At 29.1% G+C, this 7,870-nt stretch overlaps 1 long non-coding RNA gene across 1 annotated transcript; it reads left to right on the plus strand.

Annotated features, from left to right (window-relative positions):
• Positions 1 to 200: 200 nt before the first annotated feature.
• LOC142322958 (uncharacterized) lies at positions 201 to 7,573 on the plus strand. The gene is made up of 3 exons (XR_012755975.1): positions 201 to 310; positions 6,777 to 6,876; positions 7,175 to 7,573. It is a non-coding gene; the product is annotated as an uncharacterized LOC142322958 (long non-coding RNA).
• The last annotated feature ends 297 nt before the right edge of the window (positions 7,574 to 7,870 follow it).

Here is a 7,870-nt window from a genome sequence, read left to right on the forward strand (position 1 = left end):
ACCTATAAAATTTATCATTGCTGCCAAGTCTTTTAAAGATAATTTTAAACATTTCAATCTATTTTAAATTAATTAAGAGTGCAGCGTTTTAAATTCACCTTTGTTAATTTATCTGTTTACAAGATAACTTCTGTCTTAATTTAATTTTATTATATTCTTAGCCATTTTAGTATATAAGAGCAAAAGTATTGTTAATCTGTCAAAAAGAAATGGTCACTCACTCAGATTATTGTTCTTTTTGATATTTTGATTCTCCTCTCAGAAGTAGAGAATAAAAACTTTTTATAAAATTCAGAATATATAAATGCGTGTGAGTATTTTCTGATATGTATGTGAATTGGCCTGTATTTGGTTTTATAGTTTTTGAATGAATTATACTTGTATTCTTGAATTTTTTTGTTAGATTTTGTATAATGCTTATTAATTTTATGATATATTTGGAAAGATGAGGTGAAGTTAACAGAGTGATTAAGGAGCTGTTTAATTCAAGAAGGTTAGTGCAGATTTCCTGCAGTTTTGTTTAATATGCATAACTAATATATGCTCTCTTAATACCTTCTAATTTTTTTCTTTTTGTTTTGTCACTGTTTATTCTTTCTATTCATTTAATTATATTTCTGTTTAATTATCTATTTTTTTTATGATCACACTTTTGCCATTTTCCTTCAGTTCATCCTAGAAAATAATGGGGGCATTACTTTATCTGTATGGTAGTACTGATATGATCTTAATATATGATACATTTTTGACAAATTTATCTACCAATGAGTTTTTAGATAATATTAATTAATGTTTTTTTAAACCTGTATTTTTTACATCCTGTTCAATATGTACATAAATATGTGCCCAAATTTATTATTGCTTTCTGAATTCTGAATTATTTTTAGTTTTTTTTTTTAAATTGGTGTTTATATTTTGTGAGTCTATATTTTAAATAATTAATTATTATGGAATTTAATCACATCCTTTTTTATATTGAATATTTTGTGATTCTACCCTGATCAAGGTTTTACCATGGTTTTTCTTGATCTAAATGCTAGAGTAGTTCCTTTTTTTAAAAATGGAGTAGGAGTAGCATATTTATTCATTCCTGAAGTAATATATTAGGTGATTCACAAAGAACTTTCAGGACATGGAACATTCTGCTGGTGAAAATTAAGAAGAAAGTTCATTTAAAAATAGATTTGAAAATGCATCTTATACAAATGAACTTTTAACAAGTATTGACTGGTGAAAAATTTTGCCCTTATTACTGCACCTTCAGAAAAATTAAGCCAGACTGTAATTCTTGGGACCCAAATTAAGGAGTAAATTTAGTGATGAAATCTGACTTGAAAAATTGAAAAAATAGGTCCCAGAACTATATTTTTATTAATTTTGAGAAATCTGGGGTAAATACAAAAGATTGAGATCGAAAAACGCACTATCTTATGTTTGGCATAAAATAATTTTGTTAAATGGGTAATAAACACACAAATGTTTTAAACAAACTTTGTGGAGAATTTGATTTTGAGTAAAATGGTATGAATAAAATCCACAAAAAATAAATACAAACATAATCTGTACTCTGCATTTGAATATCCTGACCCCCCTCCCCCCACCACCTGTAAGGGAAGAGGGAAGACACTTGCCTTGTGACGATTCCAGTCATCACACCACCTCCTCCATTCCTAGCTCTGATAGGCTTTACCGGAAGTTGTCTTTTAGATCCTCTAAATTTGATAACAACACAGTCATCAGTTTGGCCTCTGTCAGGATGCCACCGATGCACATGTCTTGGCAGACATTTCTGTCAGTGTTTTACACAACTTGCTATTGCGTATGGCCTCTTCTAACCATGACCACCTGCCTTAACTTACAACCCTCAACTATCAAATTAACCAATTCATGGATATGTGATTCCTCCCGTCTTCCTATAAGACCAAACGTTTCACACAAGACCTCTTCCTATATATAACTTCAGTTAGACTATGCATTCAGATCATTACTTGATCTGAAATACTATTATGATCTATTATGATTATGATCTGATTACTAGAAAAATACTGTTCTCATACTAACAAAACAAGTGTTGATTGCAATAACAACAATCTTGTTCTACAATTCAATTTACTCAAAGTCCTTTTGATTTGCTTTTTAAAAATCAAGAAACAGATTCATAAATTTAATAAACCTCTAATGAAAACATACTCTATCAAAATAAGTTTATCTAACAATATCATCAAAGATTTCCAAATAAGAGGATTTATCATTTGGCTTATCTTGTTGTTATGCAGCAGCATGTTTGACTCACTGAAGAAAATAATGGGAGACCGTTTCACTTTTAACTTTCCCTTATTAAACGTGGCATAGAATGTTTGTTATTCTTTAATGACTTGTGATTCATTTTAGGTTGCCTAAGCTTTTAAGTTATGACATTTAATGTATGTAATGTTTAGATCATATATCTAAAATAGTTTTGATTCATTCTTTCTTGGATGTTTTTGAAACAACACAAGGAAACAAACTCTCATTATTCTTTTCTGACCATTTGGCTACTGACTGATTATCATATCTTATTAATCTATTCATTTTTGTAATTCTGATAAGATTGTCTGGTGAAAGTATGTGGTAATCGTTCTGCTGTAGGCTAAACTCTTTCTGTTGTGTACCAATATCATACATCAATTATTAAATTAATAACATAAAACTCTATTTAAAATTTTAATGTTGATGGTATACTTATGATTTTGGTTCATTGAATAATTCAGTGTCCTTAGAAAAGCAATATAGGTTCTTCCCAGTTTGAATATATCATTATAAAATAGTATAAATAAATTAAACTACTACAGTACTGTAAGATTAAATTTAGACATCACACAGTAAGATCCATTCTTCGAGAGACTATAAATTTAAAAAAAAAAATTATTTTAAAAATCAGATTTACATATTTTGAGGACTAATATGGAATAACTTGTGTGATAAGTGAAATGTATCCTATACTTTTACTGACAAATAAATCCAAAGTTTTAAGAATAGAAATGAACCTGTACATATCATTACAACATTGCAATAAGCCAGCCAGTTATCTGTCAGTTTATGAGTGAAAATTTTCTTTCATCCGATATTTTAAAGTTAATGGACAGCCCCAGATGATTTCAGTCAGTCACACTTATTCAACTATTTTTAACCTTTGTATCTAATGTAAATTCGTTTTAACTAAAATATACTTTCTTCACACTGCATTAACATTCTTTTGATAAAATAAAATAATTCTGAAAAATCCATCAGATTTCTTAACTAGTAAAAAATATGGTATATTGTTGTATAATAAAATAAAATATGTAAAAGATTGTATTAATAAGAGCTATGTAAATTATGAACTAGATTGAAATCAATCTCTCAGTATAATGTATCTTTAAGTTGCTTTAAAAGTATGATATATAGAGGGATTAAGATATCCTGATCAATGGGCAGATCATTTGACTGGTGAGATTAGTAGAAAGTCATGATTTTCTATAATTAGAACTTAAATATTTTAATATAAAATTAAATGTATTTGATATCTTCTACAGTATTGATATGTTGCTTCTTGTTATGAGGTAGATTGTAATATTATTTTTACTCTCTTGTTATCAGAGCTCTAGAGCTATGTTGCGAGAAGGAAGTATGGTAATCGGTCAAAACATGGGGTATGGGTTTTGTTTTTGCATACCTTGCCGTTTCATTACTCTGGGACCCCAAAAAACAAAAAAGTGGGGGAGGGTGAGGGTCATATATATGTAGGTATGTATGTTGGAATGGTAAAGAATTCTTTTACATAATTCTTTATTTGCTTACTTACATACTTTAATGTTCCATTTAATTTTCTAAGTATCTTTGGGGTCAATTTTCTCAAAATTTGGCAATCATAACCCCACTTTATAGTATGCTCAGTTGATGCTTACATGTTTATCTTAACCATTTAAAAAAAAATTTTCTCCTTTCCCCAAAAATCAAAAATAGTTACCTTTTTATTTATTACATATTTTTTAACCAAAATTTTTTTATGCCTTCCTGAGCATATCAGTAGTGCAAGTGGCCCAACAAATACTTAAGGGGTGATATTGGTGATGAGGGAACTGATCAAAGCTTAAAAATATTGAATTAAAATTTTTTTTTTGTGTAACATTATTTTTACAGTATGTAAGAATAAATAATCAATGCCAGGAAAGTATAACACCTTTGTTGTCAGCTTTTCTATTTTACTGACTAAATAGATATGAGTATAACAGCTATACAGTGTACTGTGTTAGGAAGAGTATACTAATTGGATCAGATCATTCATGACAAGGATTTTGAAGATCATGATTCCATGAACTGCTCTAATTTAAAAACACAATTTTAGCATTGAAAAATTTTGAAAGGATGTATGTATGGATGTATAAGTATGTATAGGCCTGATTTTTCTTGATGACTCCAAACTGGATGGACCGATTTGGATAGAATTTGGTATGGTGTTACTATAAATGGGGCATTGTTGGCATTGAATTTTGGGTCAAAGTTGTAAGGATAGGTAAATTTTTTTCATATAATTTAATACCCCTTAGATATTTAAGTAGATGGAGCATACAGGAAAGTTAAGGAAAATTTTGGGGTACATAAATTAAAATCTAATAATGTGTTAAACAAAGATGGTATACCAATATATAATACGAAAGGTAAAGTCGATAGATGGGTGGAATATATTGAAGAGTTATACGGAGGAAATGAATTAGAAAATGGTGTTATAGAGGAAGAAGAGGAAGTTGAAGAGGATGAAATGGGAGAAACAATACTGAGATCTGAATTTAAGAGAGCATTAAAAGATTTAAATGGCAGAAAGGCTCCTGGAATAGACGGAATACCTGTAGAATTACTGCGCAGTGCAGGTGAGGAAGCGATTGATAGATTATACAAACTGGTGTGTAATAATTATGAAAATGGGGAATTTCCATCAGACTTCAAAAAACGTGTTATAGTTATGATACCAAAGAAAGCAGGGGCAGATAAATGTGAAGAATACAGAACAATTAGTTTAACTAGTCATGCATCAAAAATCTTAACTAGAATTTTATACAGAAGAATTGAGAGGAGAGTGGAAGAAGTGTTAGGAGAAGACCAATTTGGTTTCAGGAAAAGTATAGGGACAAGGGAAGCAATTTTAGGCCTCAGATTAATAGTAGAAGGAAGATTAAAGAAAAACAAACCAACATACTTGGCGTTTATAGACCTAGAAAAGGCTTTTGATAACGTAGACTGGAATAAAATGTTCAGCATTTTAAAAAAATTAGGGTTCAAATACAGAGATAGAAGAACAATTGCTAACATGTACAGGAACCAAACAGCAACAATAACAATTGAAGAACATAAGAAAGAAGCCGTAATAAGAAAGGGAGTCCGACAAGGATGTTCCCTATCTCCGTTACTTTTTAATCTTTACATGGAACTAGCAGTTAATGATGTTAAAGAACAATTTAGATTCGGAGTAACAGTACAAGGTGAAAAGATAAAAATGCTACGATTTGCTGATGATATAGTAATTCTAGCCGAGAGTAAAAAGGATTTAGAAGAAACAATGAACGGCATAGATGAAGTCCTACGCAAGAACTATCGCATGAAAATAAACAAGAACAAAACAAAAGTAATGAAATGTAGTAGAAATAACAAAGATGGACTGCTGAATGTGAAAATAGGAGGAGAAAAGATTATGGAGGTAGAAGAATTTTGTTATTTGGGAAGTAAAATTACTAAAGATGGACGAAGCAGGAGCAAAATAAAATACCGAATAACACAGGCGAAACGAGCCTTCAGTCAGAAATAATTTGTTTACATCAAAAATTAATTTAAATGTCAGGAAAAGATTTTTGAAAGTATATGTTTGGAGCGTTACTTTATGTGTAAGTGAAACTTGGATGATCGGAGTACCTGAGAAGAAAAAATTAGAAGGTTTTGAAATGTGGTGCTATAGGAGAATGTTAAAAATCAAATGGGTGGATAAAGTGACAAATGAAGAGGTGTTGTGGCAAATCGATGAAGAAAGAAGCATTTGAAAAAACATAGTTAAAAGAAGAGACAAACTTATAGGCCACATATTAAGGCATCCTGGAATAGTCGCTTTAATATTGGAAGGACAGGTAGAAGGGAAAAATTGTGTAGGCAGGCCACGTTTGGAGTATGTAAAACAAATTGTTGGGGATGTAGGATGTAGAGGGTATACTGAAATGAAACGACTAGCACTAGATAGGGAATCTTGGAGAGCTGCATCAAACCAGTCAAATGACAAAAAAAGACAAAAAAAAAGAAGAAAAAAAAAGATATTTAAGATGGTTTTTAATGGTGTATGGTCTTATTCAAACCCTTGTAAACAGGTAGGAACAAAAAAAAAAAAAAAAAACACTTTTTTCCATTTTAATTGTTTTTGGACTAAAGTCCATATTCTTGTTATAATTAGATGAGTCCATTACATTCAGTAGAATATTTAAGAAATTTCATTCAGAGAGAGATAATAAAGCGTATTTTTTTTTTACTTATTTCATCTGTTAGCATTCTGCTTCAGACTGGATAAACTAATTTTTATAAAATTTTGTAAGATGACTTTTGAATGTCAGTTACTGATGACATTAATTTTGGTTACAATCAGTCTTGGGGTTGGGAAGACACAGTTACCATCACTCTCTCATATCTGAAATTTTATTCAGAAAATAGAATAATTTTTTTACGTAGTTCTTTATTTGCTTACTTACATACTTTAATGTTCCATTTAATTTTCTTTGTAGGTAGCAGTATGTCAAAGCCATCGTTAACCTGAGGTTGTTGGTTTTAAAAGAAATCTCATAGTTTTTTTAAAATGTATAAATGCTATCATTATAATTTAAAGTAAGTAAAAATTTATATATTTTTTCCTGTTTTAATTTTACAAATTATTTGATATATTTTTTATTTAAATTGGCATTAATTAATTTATATTTCTTTTTTTTTACTTTAACCATTTACATTAGCTTGTAATTAACTAAATTAAATATGAGTAAATGGTAACAGTTACCATTAAATATAAAGTAATTTTGAATATTTACAGAGATTAATAATGTTATTATTTCTTTTTTATAATTTATTGATTTCTTTTGTATTACTTTTATATTGTTTTATTTTTATATTATTTTTTGTTTTGTTTTAGTTTCTTTTACAGTGAATACTGAAAAAAAAAAGTAGTGAAAGAGCCAGAAATAATTAATAACATTGAATGTAGGAAGTTAAATTACTTAGGTCAAGAATCATCTCTTATAAAGTATATTACTCAAGGTAAAGTGATTTGACAGAGAAGTGTGGGTAGAAGCCATTTATTGTTGCATAAGAACCTTTGAATGTGAATTCTAGTGTCAAAATTGAACTTTTACAAACAGCTGTGGGCAAAATAAGAGTAGTTATCATATAACTAACAACCAAAATGGATAAAAAAACAAAGAAGTAGAAGAAGATTTTTTTTTTTGTTTAATTCAATGCTATTCCTTAATACTGATTGAATTTTTTAGTTAAAATTTCTTTTTAAAGTGGATATAAATTTAGGTGTTTTATAATAAGGGGCATTTAAGTAATTTATGTGAAGACAAATAAGTATGTTTATTTTTATGGATTTTTAACATTGTATTATTACCATTCTTAAAACTCATTCTGACTAAAAAAAGAAAAAGAAAAGAAATTAAGGTTATTTAGGGAAATTCATTCTTTTGAATTTGATTTTAGCTATTGGAATTTAACAGGATAAGTACCACATTATGTTATTTTCAAGACAAAAATCAAGGTGACAGGGCATGTCTTCTTGACAAGCAGAATTTTGACACTTTAATGCAAAACCAGATACCAGAACCAGAGT

This window comes from Lycorma delicatula, chromosome 4 (assembly GCF_047948215.1).
Source record: "Lycorma delicatula isolate Av1 chromosome 4, ASM4794821v1, whole genome shotgun sequence".
NCBI lineage: Eukaryota > Metazoa > Arthropoda > Insecta > Hemiptera > Fulgoridae > Lycorma > Lycorma delicatula.